Source organism: Eulemur rufifrons, chromosome 5 (assembly GCF_041146395.1).
Source record: "Eulemur rufifrons isolate Redbay chromosome 5, OSU_ERuf_1, whole genome shotgun sequence".
NCBI classification, from domain to species: domain Eukaryota; kingdom Metazoa; phylum Chordata; class Mammalia; order Primates; family Lemuridae; genus Eulemur; species Eulemur rufifrons.
This window is the reverse complement of record NC_090987.1, coordinates 23,349,410-23,364,113: the sequence shown is the minus strand read 5'-3', so window position 1 is coordinate 23,364,113 and position 14,704 is coordinate 23,349,410.

Sequence of the window (14,704 nt, the reverse complement as noted above, 5' to 3'; positions counted from 1 at the left end):
CTATAGTCTCATGCTGCATTTGCATAGTCTAGGAGTTGGCCTAAGACCTGAGGTGTATTTCCACCCAGGTTTTTTGAGTTACTGCTTTTCTGACAACAGGCTTGCAAAATCCCAGTTACCTTACCAGACCCAAACTCTGATTTTGCTTCCTTTGGCCATAAAGATCACTATCCATTGCTTGAGCTCCTCTTCTCTGTATCAAAGACCAGAAAAAGTCCTTGGGTAGAAAGTCTGAGTAAATGTGGGTATTATCTCCTATGCCTTCTTTCTCTGAAGGAATCCAATGTTTCATTCAGTTGCTCTCCAATATCCACAAATAATGATTCGATATGATTTATCCAGGTTTTGTAGTTGTTTGGTGAGCAGCTGAGTCTAGTACCAGTTATTCCATCATGGATGAAGTCTTTCTACCAAATAGAAGTTCAAATTCATTTATAAACATGCATAACATGCAGGTTTACTTGCATACTCACACACATATGTGTGTATGCACGTGCATACAAGCATATAGATTTGTGTGTGTGGATATGCACACACATGTGAATGTATACATATCTATCTATCTTCATGAATACCAGTTTGCTTATAAATATACACATGTATAACTATGCATACACATACATACAAAAGCACATATGATTGAGGGTTTAATTAATGTGGCCAGAATTAGTTTTGTGTGATTAGAGGGTAGAGATTTAGAGATTTTCCTTTCTACTGCCAAATAGGCTATTGGAGATTTATTTGGCCAATTGAGGGTTCCTGTGAGGGTTAATTCACTAGTCATCAACTCCTTATTGTGAATTCCTTGAAATAGCCTCCCCTTCTAGCAAGTTCCCACAGGGGTGAATGCTAGAGCTAGTGTTCCAGAACAGGTCTCCAAATGCCCCTTCCTGTGCACCTCCTACTGTATCAAATTGTTTCTCTGAAGAGGTTATTAGTCTTTTCCTGCTATTCCTCACTCCCCAAGTACATGGCTCCTGGCTGCACTGAGTGTTGACTACCAACTGAGATGCTCCAGCAAACTCTCTGGAGCTTCTACCTGGAGTTTCAACTCCGTCCCTCTACCTTGGTTTCAGGCACAAGCATTATCAAGTTTCTCTTTAATTCTTTCTCAAAGTAAAAGAGGCTATTGCTCACTCAAACAAATAGCATTCAGCCAGAAGAAAAGGCTGAAATGAAGCAGAAAAGGAATGGCAGCCCTGGGCCATTTCTCAGTTCAGAGGCTTTTATTTTGGATGCCCCTGCTCACTGCATCTGATCTTGTCCCAGTCGTGGTAATTTCCAGAGCTCATCGATGTTCTGCTCCTTCTCTCCCAATAAAACCTCAATTTGAGGTGATAGTAATCAGTGATGATAAGCTAGAATTTGCTCCCCTTAGAGATACCTGCGTTTTAACAGGGGATCTAAACTTTGAGCCAAAGAAACAAAATTCCGAAGGTCATAGTTCTAGCATTAGAAAGTAAATGCTGGAGAATCAGTCTGGGACTCAGAGTGAGAGAGAAAAGTCTCTCTGCATCCCTGGAGTAATTCGCTGCAGTTGAATCCTTGAAGGATTGAGAAAACAAGATTGTTGAGAACCGAACATTCTATGGTGAGTCTAGGTCCATTGGAGATGTGGTTATTACCAAGCCCAGAGTGAGAGAGGATTACATAAAGTGACTTCGTGAAAGCAAGAGAAAAAGACACTCCCTGAGGTACTCATTCTTTTAAGATTTTTTTCCTTTTTTCTTTTAAATTTAAAGGCAAATAAGATGATTGGCCTGATCAACGTTTAGTTTGACAAAGTTATTTACAATCATAGAAAGCTGTACATGGCAACAAAGAAATAAGAAAGAAAACTATTCTCCATATAGCAGTCAAACTTATCTTCTAAAAACGTGCATCACGTCATGCCTCTTTGCAGCTTAAAAGCCTCCAGTGTCTTCCCGTTGCATGAAGGTTGCACTAGAAGCACCCTGTGATCTGGTTTCCATCTTCTTCCTCCCCCTCTCCAAGCTCCAGTCACGCTGACCTTTCTGTTTGGTACAGAAGCCCAGCCTGTTCTGCCTTGGGACCTTCTCATGTTCTGTTTTTCTTTGAGGGAATAGTCTGAACAGCTCTTCCTTCAGATCTTTGCTGCTGCTTGTCATTCAAGTCTCAGTTCCGACGTCATCTCCTCAGAGCAATTTCTGTGACCCGTCATGCTCCATGACATCCCTAGATTGCATTTGTCTCCAGCAACTATCTCGATTGCTGTGTGCTTGTGGTCCGAGCTCTCCCTTTGCCATGAGAATGCCCTTTGGAGGGAAGGGGCCCTTTCTCTCCTGCTCCCTGCTGAACGTGTGGCTGACAGGACAGTGACTGGCTCAGAAGAGGTTTCCAATAAAGTGTGTTGAACTAAGGAATCAATGAATCAGTGAATAAATAGTTCATTCTGATATGTTTATAAGAATTTCATTCATGGATTTATAAAATGCCCAAACGGAGAGACTCACAGAAAGCCTCTCTTCTACTTTTCACTTAATGTAGCTCCCTCACCTGCTTCCCCATTCCCATAGCTGCTTCTGCTTAAAACAACAGCTTTGTGCAACAGCCTGTTTTGCTCAAACAGCCTTCTTAGTCCCCCTCCCAATGTATAGTGACTTTCATTTACTGCACAGTTTTAACATGTTCATCTGCTTTCCAAGTCCTTAGCAGACCTCAGCACCAGATTAGGGGAGTGAGGGGACTGCCACCACTGAGACAGGAGGAAATTGGAGCATCTCATAGTTGACAGTGAAGGAGAAAGACAAAGAATGCAAAACTCTCCAAAGAATGCGAAACCTGGAAGCTGCACCCATTTAGTTAGGGGGAAAGTTGTCGGTGCATTTCAGTAACTGAAAAGCATCGTAATATCATGGAAGAGGAAAGTATTATAAAAACCTAGACATTGCCATTGAACTGATTTGGGTTCAAGTTCACATTAGTAGAGTAGCTTTTGGTAATAGCCTTTGTAAGCCCCAAATTGCTTCCTTGTCCATTAGAGACATTTCTGAGAGATATTGTAAGGATTGATAGAATCTTTGCACAAGACTTAGCCTCATGTACTGACACGGAATAAACAAACCTTCAATAAAAGTGAGCTACTCTTATTACAACAATGAGGTTCATTGTGATGGCCTTATGTCAGAGATAAAAGGATAAATTCTGTAAATTTTATATCTATCCAACACTACTGCTTTTTAAATTTTAGTATAAACCAAATAAAACCTCAAATATCCAAACAACCTGACACAATTTATATTACTACTAATATGTTTTATTTTTATTATATTTTATAAATCCCTTTCATAGATGTGACCTCATTTGACGATTTACAGCTGCTCATTCACTGCATAATGTAAAGCTGTAGCAATATTTTGTAATAAGAGTTACCTGTATTCCGGTTCAAGAACCAGCTGCATCTCTTCAGTCTTAATGTTTTGTTTGGCCAAATCAGATTTCCTATGCCAGAAAGTACAGAGCCAATTTGTTCTCCCGAAAGCTCAAATGTTTGAACGTAAGGAAGAAAAGTCTTTATCTTAAAAAGGCAGCTTGGAGGTGTCAGTTAAATTCGCTGCCACCCACAGATGCTTAACCTGGAGAAATCAGAAATAATGGAGGATTAAAGATTATGCGCCCACAGTAATTTTGGAAAATAAAGGAGTCCCTCAGGTAGAAATATGATCCATTAGCCCAAAACTTTTCAAGTTACAGCCTATAAATATTTGAAGTGTTTAACTTCTAAGGAGGCAAAGGAATTATTCAACCCAGTACACGGAGACGTGATGAGAAGTAATGGGATGACATTAACAAAGAGAACATTTCCTCAACAGGGAGAACAGATAACGCAGAGGCTTCTCTTAAAATGGAGACTCCTTGACATGGACGCACGGAAGCAACATGGTGCTTTATGACTAGAACTGACAGCTGAGTTCCATTCTCTGTTCCTGTGGCTGGTGACCTGCTCTGAGTACACTGAGCGATTTTAATGGTTCACTCAGCCCCTTTTAGTTTGGATTTAGTTGAACTAGTATGAAAGAATAGTCAGAATAAGTAGAAATGTTGAGGATTCCCCAGCACACTGGTATCCATTTTGCTGTTTTATGTATGCAATGCTGACTATTGAATACATCCCATTTTGTCACTTTTATCTGTTCACTTGATGGTTTTTAATAATGACTAGATAAGGGAAGGAAAAGACAAGAGGCAGGGACTGGGGGAGAAAGTTGAATGCTAAACTGGCTGTCAGACACGTGCAATAATCACTGATGAATACGAACATCGCCCTGAACAACTGACATGAAGACCACTGTCCCTATTGGGACATAGAGCCTTCTTTCTGCTTGCCTTTGTTGAACCTTTATCAGCAAGCCTGTCTTTTATATTATCAAATATAAGGAGAGAAGAAAACAAATAGAAAGAATAAAAAGACTAGAGTTAAGATATTTCTCTCCCCTAGTTTATCAGTTTGGAAGTTGATGATGAGGTTTTTAAATATTTAGATGATATAAATGCAGTTTTAAAAAATATTGAATGATTCCATTTATATGATGTACCTAGAATAGGCAAATGTCTAGAGACACAAAGTATAATAGTGGTCACAAGGGCTAGATAGAAGGGGCAGGGGGAAATTATTGTTTAAAGGGTACAGAGTTTCTGTTTGAGATGATGAAAAAATTCTAGAGATGAAGGGTGGTAATGGTTGCACAACAATGTGAATGAATATACTTAACGTCACTGATTTGTATACTTAAAAATGGTTAAAATGGTCAATTTTAAGTTAGGTGTGCATTACTACAATTTTTAAATGTTTCCTTTTTACTTTGAATGTTAACTCTGAAGTCAAGGGGTTAATATCGACTAATTTGCTAGCTATAGGAAACTTTATACTTCAAAATCCCTAGATATCCAAATCATTCTTTAATACCTCGTCTCCCCATTACCACCACCAATCATTTTCTAAAATTTAAAGTAATTTTAAAGATTACACTCTAATATTTATCATAGCCATATATTGATTTTAAATTTATGACATATAATCATTTATGATAAGATAAAATTCATTCATTGGCTAATTCATGCAATGAAGACATTTAAGCACCTAATGGTCAAGACTTTATTCTGGGTAGTAAAATAAAAGAGGGTGGTGTGTGCAAAGATTAGTGATTTTTTAGTCTCTACTTTTAATGAGCTTAATATTTATTAGTATTTATTAGGAAAGATAAGACATGTACACTAATAATTGAAAAAAATGTATAAAGTAATATATGTCAAAGATACTACAGCTGTGTTTAAATTGGTGTCTTATATTTGAATAGTTTCACAGTTTGGAAAAGATATTTGCATAAAAGGAGAGAATTTGCTTCAACAGCAAGTTTTCTTAAAGGATAAAATTTCATCCAGGTCATAGAAAATGGCAGCGTATTTATACCCATTTCATAAGTTATATAGCTATGCACAATTTAACAGTTTTGAAGGATTATAGATGCTATAGTTCTAAAAGGAGACATGGGATTTGGAATCAGACCAAGATTTAATTTCTAACTCTACTGATTACAACTATGTGATCAAGAGCAAATTACTTAATCTCTTGGAGTTTCTGTGTCATCTCCCATAAAATGGTGGCAGTAGCTCCCCAATGGTCATATACTGGTGACTGAGATAATATATGTAAAGCACTCGGATGTAGCAACTGCTCAATAAATATTAGCTGTTTTCTCTAGTCATGGTGGTTGTAGTTTAGGTTGTTCTGACATATGCTGATTGAATCTATGATTTAGTTGGTGTGATCGCTGGGTCTGGCACACCAGTCCCAATTATAACATTGTTCCTATCTAAAAACAGAATTTGGCTTTTAGTGATCTGTGTTTGATAATCTTCTTTATGGTGTGGTTTCCAAGAACATGGCTTGATAAAAAGCAAGGACTGTCTTTTATATAAATGTGTGTGAATACACATCTATAAAAGTTATATTTGTACTATTTTCAAATACTTCAAGTAATGCTATCTAGTGTCTAACAAAGTGTTAGAGAACAGGGCTCCTACCAGATGTGTTTGAAAGACTGGCTATCAATCATTTGTAATTAGCACACTGTATGTAAATTTATGCAACTTAAGTGCTTGAAAACAATTTATTCTTGTAAGTAGATTAAATTGTCCCTTTTACAATCCTGTTTACATTGGTAATTTATTTAACAGACCCTCATTTTATTGATGGTAAACTTTACCCTGCCCAAGTTCAAATTCTCTCGTTTTGGCTAAGTGCCATCTGAATTCATGAGGTTATATTGTACTAAGAAAAAAAATGGGGGAGTACCAAATTCCATCAATCAAGTGTTGGCTGTCAGTGACAGGAAATTGGCACCGGCACAAGGACCCCTGACCAGATGGTAGACATCTGTGCCTTTCTCATCAGCACGGCCAGGTCAACTGCGCACCCTCCGCAGATAGGCCTCAAAGAGTCGGGGCCCCAGGGATAGATGGCTCCTCAGGGCTGTTAAAACATTTTGGTTATGAACAGCAAAGAGGAAACTGACACTTTGGGATGTCTTGAACTTTTTTTTTTTTTTTCCTTTTAAAAATTATATCATAGAACTTAAGGCAGGAGCCAAGTTTGACCTCTCTGAGAGCTTTCAAGATTGGGTTAGTACCTGCATCTTCAGAATGTAGAGAAATATACAAAGGAGCAATCTTCCACAGGGTATTCTAGAAAGTGTGCTAGGAAGGAATCTGGGGAACTTTGGCGCTAAACCTGATGGGGAGAACATGTGCTACTTCACAGGTTGGAGTCTCAGTTTCTCTGCGCAACATGGGAAATACACTCTCTGGCCTTTCTACCTTCTAGGTAGAGTTTGAGGGTTCCATGAGCTGAAGAATGTGAATGTATTTCTTGAGTCCAGAGAGAACAGGAGCAAGCAATGCAATTGGCACAATCCCCTCCACCTACTTAAATCCCAGCCACCCTACATGACAAGATTAAGCATCGTGTCCTCCATGAAAACCACCCCTGTTCTTGCCATTCAGGTCATACTTTCCCAAGTCCTAAGTGCTAGAACCTGTAAGATCTAACAGGGTCTGAGACTATTCTGGACTCCACCCTGAAATGGTGAGGATTTTAAGCACAGGAGCAATGTCTTCTCATCCTCCTTCACAGGAAGATGCTAAATAAAAATGTGTTAACTGATTCATAGCTCTGACATTTCCACTCATATTCACAGCCCACTAGGCTGCAGTACTTTTCCCTCAAATCTCTGGCTGAAATCCTGTTAAAAGGACAAGCAGGATATTTCCATTCTCAGGGCTTGTCAGTAAGCACCAGCACTGCCAGTGCCCACAGATGAATCCCTGCCTCTTCTGTTCTGTGAAAGTGAGGGGGACCTCACCACCGGCCGCTCCCACTCTGAGAAAGTCATCGCTGAGCTTCAGAAGCACTTGCAAATCTGGCTCTCTTTTTAAAGACCGCTGTTACTGAATTGTGATCACCGACAGTGGTAGCAAGGACAATATAAGAGAGAGAGAGAGAGAGAGAGAGAGAGAGAGAGATTTGCTTATCCTTGTCGTGGTAGAAAAGAAGTGGGCATAAAAATTTAGAGACCTGAAATCAAATTCTAACTCTGCTTTGAACTAGCTCCGTAAGCTTGGGCAAGTCATTTCATGAACCCAAGCCTCAATTTTCTCTCTTCTGAAATGATAATCTGGACTAAATGGTCTATAGTGACCCTTCTCATTCTACTATTTAATGACCCCAAGTGGTACAAATCATGCATAAAATCAGTAAGTTACAGGAGGATATGGAGGAAGTGGTGAGGGGAAACGTGCCAACTCTCACACTTTTCTGAAAATAAAAAAAATCAAACAAACAAATAAAAAAAAACCTGTGTAGTTATTTATATGTTAACAGACTTAAGTCTTTCATGTGGCAACTTTTAGAACTCTGCTGTGACAAAGATAGAAACTCCATGGATGAGTAAGACAGAAGTTTAATGGTTTATTTGCTTGTGTATTTATTCATCCCTTCATTTACATATTCACTTCTGTGCTCAACAACTATCTATTGAGCATCAAGAACTGGTGCACTAGGGATATAGCTGTACACAAAATAGTTAAAAATCTTGGCTTCCATAGAACTTATGCTCCAATATTCTAATAGTGACAGATAACTAATAAATAGGTAGTGTGTGAGGTAGGCTAAGAAATCTGAAAAAGAATAAAGCAGGAAACAAACACAGAGTTAGGAGAAGGAAAGGTGCTATTCATATTTTAAATGTACCTGGTATGTATGAGGAACAACTAAGAAAACCAAATGCATGGAGCCAAGAGAATGAAGAGGAAAGTTAGGAAATGAGGTCAGAGCGGTGGAGGAGCACCATGATCTGACTTGTACCGGAGAAGGATCACTCTGCTGCACTGTGGAGAATACACTGTATGAAGGCAAGGCTGGAAGCAGAGAGACCAGTTTGGATGCAATTTAAAGAATCTGGGAGAAAATGAATGGCTTCAGATTAGGGAAGCAGCAGTGGAAGTGAAGAGAAATGGTCTGGAAATCTGCATACATTTCCAAGGCTGAGCTGACAGACGGTGCTGATGGGTTGTATATATGGTATCACAGAAAGACAGATGTCAGGGATGACTCATAGTAAGGAGACTCGAAGTTTTTTTCTTTTATTTGAGCAACTAAGTGGTAGAATGCAGACACCATTTGTGAAATCTGGAATAGAGTGAGAGCATGAGGACTTTGGTAGTAGGCTTCAACCAAGAGCCCTATTTCAAATGTGTAAAGCTTGAGTTGCCTGTCACACCTGCAAGTGGGGGTGTGGAATAGGAAGTTACAGCCACGCATCTGGAGATCAGCCAGAGGTCAGAGGTAGCGATACAAATTTGGGCATCACCAGCATACAGGTGGTATTTAAAGTCATGGGACTGAATCAGTTCACCAGACAAGAGCAAGTAGGTAAAGAAGATGACCAAAAACTAAGCTCTGGAGCTCCCTAACATTTAGAAGTCAGGCTGATGATGAGAGAGTGATCACCTCTGTCAAATGATGTTGGAAAGTCTAGTAGAATAAGGAATTTTATTTAGAATGCCCACTGTGACACAGGCGACATTTTCTCCCCATATGCAACTGTGGCTCCCATCAAGATACTTTCCTGATGATCTGAACATGACAAATGACCACTGAAATGAAACCAAGGCCTTCATCCACCGCCATCCACACTTGCACGAAGGCTCAAGACTGGTTTCTATCTGGGGTGTGTGAGAGAGAGAGAGACAGATACAGAGAGACAGGAGATACTATGTAGAGAAGCACAATAGAATTAGAAATTGTCCCTGGACTTGAGGAGCTTTCTCCAGAAAGAAAGACAAGAGAACTAGGAACAAGTCACCATGGATTTAAAATATACCTAAATATTTAATAACTTAACAACAGAAACCAAAACTGGAGAGATTTTGCAATGAGACAAGTGTTATGGAGCATGGAAGGCTCTATAATGCCTGATAATTTTTGTGAATGTCTTCAGGAAAACTAAGGAATTTATTTATTTATTTTCCGGAAGCCGTGCCTTGGAGTCATTTCTCAAGTTATGTTAGTACATTCTAACTTGTGCTCAAAAATGTCCAAGTGTATCCCATTGCCTACAGGGTAATCTTTCCACAAAAACTCATCTCAACCAGTCCTTGTAACCTTTCTGACTTACAGAGAGCTCTTAGATCTCTAATTATCTGCCTACCATTCATTAGATGTCTTGTTTTCTAACAAATGTGTGCCATGTCTCCTCCAACAGACGGTAAGCTATGGGAGAAAGAAGACCTGATTTCACATTTTTTCCCTGTCCACTACCACAGAAATACTACTAAATGGGTACTTAATAATGCTACATGGGCCGGGCGCGGTGGCTCACGCCTGTAATCCTAGCACTCTGGCAGGCCGAGGCGGGTGGATTGTGTGAGCTCAGGAGTTCAAGACCAGCCTGAGCAAGAGCGAGACCCCATCTCTACTAAAAATAGAAAGAAATTATATGGACAGCTAAAAATATATATATTTAAAAAATTAGCCGGGCATGGTGGCGCGTGCCTGTAGTCCCAGCTACTCAGGAGGCTGAGGCAGGAGGATTGCTTGAGCCCAGGAGTTTGAGGTTGCTGTGAGCTAGGCTGACTCCATGGCACTCTAGCCCGGGCAACAGAGTGAGACTGTGTCTCAAATAATGATAATAATAATAATAATGCAACATGAATGAATGCACAGAAACTATCAAATATTTCTTTACCTGCCAATTCTAGTATCTAACCAGATATAATGCAAGGAAGAAAAAATGAACAGAAGCTTTTTGGAGTGGTGGATGCACCATTCCTAGGTAATGTGTTTTCCACATTTAAGTGGAATATAAAATCAAGGAATTTAAACCCAGAGTTGGTATATGTGTCATTTGTGTTCAGAGAATTTCATGAAACTTCTCTCAAACCTACCCTCCCTCTTGCCAATTTAGTCCTGACTCACTTATTGATGTTGTCTTCCGCAAAAAGAGAAAAACAATGCTTTGGCCTCCGGGCCTTAAACAGAGTGACCGTATAGCTTGTCGTCTAGGCTGGAACAATTCTGAGAGTGAAAGGGGATGCTAATAAAAGTTATACCAGATAAATAGACATAAACCAGGACAGTCCTGGCTGCCCGTTTTGGGTCATAAACTCCTTGGGGAAAGGATGAAAACTGTAGTTTCTTCCTCCAGAAAAGTTTTACCTTATGTTTTAGGATATAACTCACCCCCTATCGTGTATTCCAAATCACCAGTTAAGAATTCCTGACCCATTCCTACCTCATGTTCATCTAAATGTGAAAATCCACACATAAACATTAAAGAATTAATATGATATTCAGAGGTCCCTAAATTAAACCAGATAAACAACGTGTAGGTATTATGTGCTGTACCTGACATATGCTATCAACTAAAATGTCTATAAAGTTTATTTCCACAGAGAAAACCCTATTTTCTATAGCTAGCATATTAAAGGGGGAGACGTGTTCCTCTTCAGGAAAAAATAATTAAATATTTTCTATAAGAGCATAGTAACTACTTTTGAAGTAAATCTGTAGTTTTTAGTACTTTCAAGTATAACCTTAAGTCTTTTATCCTGGAACTCCTTTTGGCCTCCTTAACACCTAGATATAAAGTCACCAGACCTGTGAGTTATACTTGGTTACTGGACTGCATTCTGGGGTCACTGTACTATGCCAGGTTTCTCCGGGTAAAGTTTTAAACGTTGTATTTTTGGTGTGTGGTTTCAAATTTTTACCTATGAGATGGTAATAATCTCGTTACAAAACATCAGATAAGACTTTATGCCCAACTCTATTCATTCTGTCCCTTCAGTTTTCTAAACATAACAAGCAATGAATGAAGGCACATGTTTGGGAGCAAAGCATGGTCATAGCATGCTGCTAGTTGTGTGTCCTAGGAGATGTTTATGTTTCTTTACACATGTGCACAGACATAACAATGCCAATATTTACAATGGAATTCTATGTCTCAAGAACTATTTTTTAAAACAGTAAGTTCACAAAAATCTAAAGTTACCATAATCTCATTGTAGAACATTTGAAACATAAAGCAGAAATATATATTTAAATATTTAAGTCAACCATCCATCCAGAGATAACCCTAATAACATGTACCTTTTTTTCCTATTTTTCCCATGTAGAATATACATATAAGGAAAAAATTTAGAGAACTTTTTAAGATGAATATATATGTTCATTTATTTACACACAGATTTATATATTTGTATTTTTCAACTCATATAAAAACATGGGCACTTTCCAAAAATCTAGAACTTAGAAAAGATCTCAAAGATCTTTCTTCTTATTTGGTTCTATTATATTTCAGTTAAAGAAATCAAGACATATATTTTACACCCATTTTTTTTAATTTTTAAATTGACAAATACACAAAGAGCCAATATTTTCAGTAAGTAAATGTATTTGTTAGTGTGTGATCTCAAACTTGGATGTTGTGGAAAACTTCAGTACACACATAGGCTGTCTACCATAACTTTGACTATGTTTTTTCTGAATAGTACTTGAGAGATAACAAAGAACTTTCTGGTATGTTATTTTCTTCAATCTCCAGAATATGGGAAATATCATTATTATTATAACTCCCATTTTAGATATCAGGGAATTGAGGTTCAAACAAGTCAAACAACATGGCAAAATCACACAAGAAATAAGTGGCTGAGCTGAAACTTGAAATTAGATGCTCTGATGTCAAACTGTGTTGTTCTGATTTAGTTGCTATGGCTTACAAAGTAGAATCTGTGCTTGAGCATTTTTACAGTTTTACTGGAAACAAGATAGAGTCATCAGAAAATGAACACACAGACAAATAAAAACAGCTAGAATGTACTGAAGAGTCTCTAGAGGCCGGGCACTATGTTAAAGAATTTTCTTGCATTATCTGATTTAATCCTCACCTCCGAGGTAGGACTATTATTTTCCACACTTTACATGTGAAGAAATCAGTGCTTAGAGAGGTCATATGATAAAATAGTTAAAGAAGTAGGGTTTGATTTCAGGCAGCCAGACCATAAAGTCATAATGCTGAATAAATGATCCAAATACAATGAATTGTCTTCACTGAACAACTGCAGTGCTGTTTGTACCATTAAATCTGACATCTTTCCCGGTGCTCGGAGTAGTGGGAAGATGCTTCATGGAAACTGCAGGTTGTTGGGCTATTGAGAGTCAAGTAGGGACTTAAACTGGACTTTGACATTGAGTAGAAACACATGGATGAAGTGAGCAGAAAAATAGAACGGTTGTCATTGCCGATGTAGTCAAGAGCAAGAGAAAGAAAGAGGAAAGATGTGTCATTTATGAGAATAGCAAGGTGACTATATAGACAGAATTCTGAGACCACAGCATGAACAAGTGTTTGAAGCCAGATCACAGAGGGCCAGGAATGCCCAGATGAAGAGCTTGGGCTTTGCCTTTAAACAATTGAGGGCCACTGAAGATTTTTGAATACGAAAGCCTGACAATGGTATGCCACAGAGCTGGGAAGGGGAGGATGTCTAGGTTAGTATAATTGGCACTGAGCAGAAGCAGCTGTCAGGAGCTTCAGCATAAAAGCTCATCTTTGGTTTTGCCTACGGAGTTAAGGAAAAGAATCATTGCTGCCCATGGTTCTATTGTGGCTATGGCCTGGGGCAAGGTTGGAAAAACAATAAATGTCAGTCTGATTTCTTCTGTGGAAAAGCAAGAAAGAGAGCATAAACTCTGCTCTGCAGTAGCAGTATGAATTTCAGGATTCACATTTCAATGGTTCCTAACCCTGGCTGCACATTAGAGTTACTGGTGGCATTTTTCAATAGCACAAATACTCACGACCCACACCCAGTAACTCTAATTTCATTTCGTTTCCTTGGGGAGGAGCCTCAGCAGCAAAGCTCCCAAGTTCTCCTAGGTCAAGACTCATGGCTGCAATGGAATATATAAAAACTATTAATAATACTGCAAATCCATATGCATGCCTTTTCTTATGACCTTAAAACAGAATCTCTTTTCCAAAGCTATTGGTTAAACCTGAGCCCCAAGTCTCATCCAGCCAAGTATTTTGGAGGAAATCTTTGAATCTTTCCCTTTACATTCTGTATAACTTTGTCATAGAGGTTAAGAGAAGGGATGGAAAATTTTGTGAATTTTTTGTTAATTTTTCTGATTCTAATTCTCTTATACCTCTTACATACAAAGAGTTGGGGCTTATCTCATGTTCAAATTTACCATCTATACCTACTTCTCTGGTTCATTGTCTCATTTTCCTTCCACTAACTTTCCCTACTCAATAGATAGTTACTATATTCTCAGCAATTGGAGCACAATGTGAGGAAGATACTGTCTTCCCTCAACATGCCTTTGGCTGAATCATTCTTCATGGTTGAACCAAAGCAGGTCTTACTTCCTCCATGAGTTTTTCTCTGGTGGACTCTATCCTAAAATCCTCTTTTTCTTCACATAATGGTACTTATGATATTCATAGTACCTTGAATCATCAAGCTTTTTGTATGTGTTTTATCTCTTCCCCCTCAAATTGCAATGCCGTAGGTACTGATACAGTTTGGATATTTGGCCCCTCCAAATCTCATGTTGAAATTTGATCCCCACTGTTGGAGGTGGGGATGAGTGGGAGGTGTGTGGATCATGGGGGCAGATCCCTTACGAATGGCTTGGTGCCTTTCCCACGATGATCAGTGAGTTCTCACTTTATAAGTTCACACAAGAGCTGGTTGTTTAAAAGAGACTGACACCACCTCCTCCGTCTCTCTCTCTTCTTCTCTCGCCATGTGACACGCCTGCTCTCCCTTCACCTTCTGCTTCCATTGGAAGCTCCCTGAAGCCCTCACCAGGAGCAGATGCTGGTGGGATGCTTCTTGTACAGTCCACAGAACTGTGTGCCAGATAAAGTTCTTTTTAAAATAAATTACCTAGCCTCAGGTATTTCCTTTATAGCAATGCAAAATGGACTAATACAGGTACCTTAAAATCCTACTCATAGCAAGTGCTCAATAAATCTCCTCTAAAGGTCTGCTGTGATGCACTTCCCACAGTCATGAGTCTTCAACTCTGCTTGTGGGTCCTGATGCTTAGGCTGTACTACACTCTCACTGTTGTGAATTTTCTCACTGTTCTTCTTGCTCATTCTAATCAGAGTAA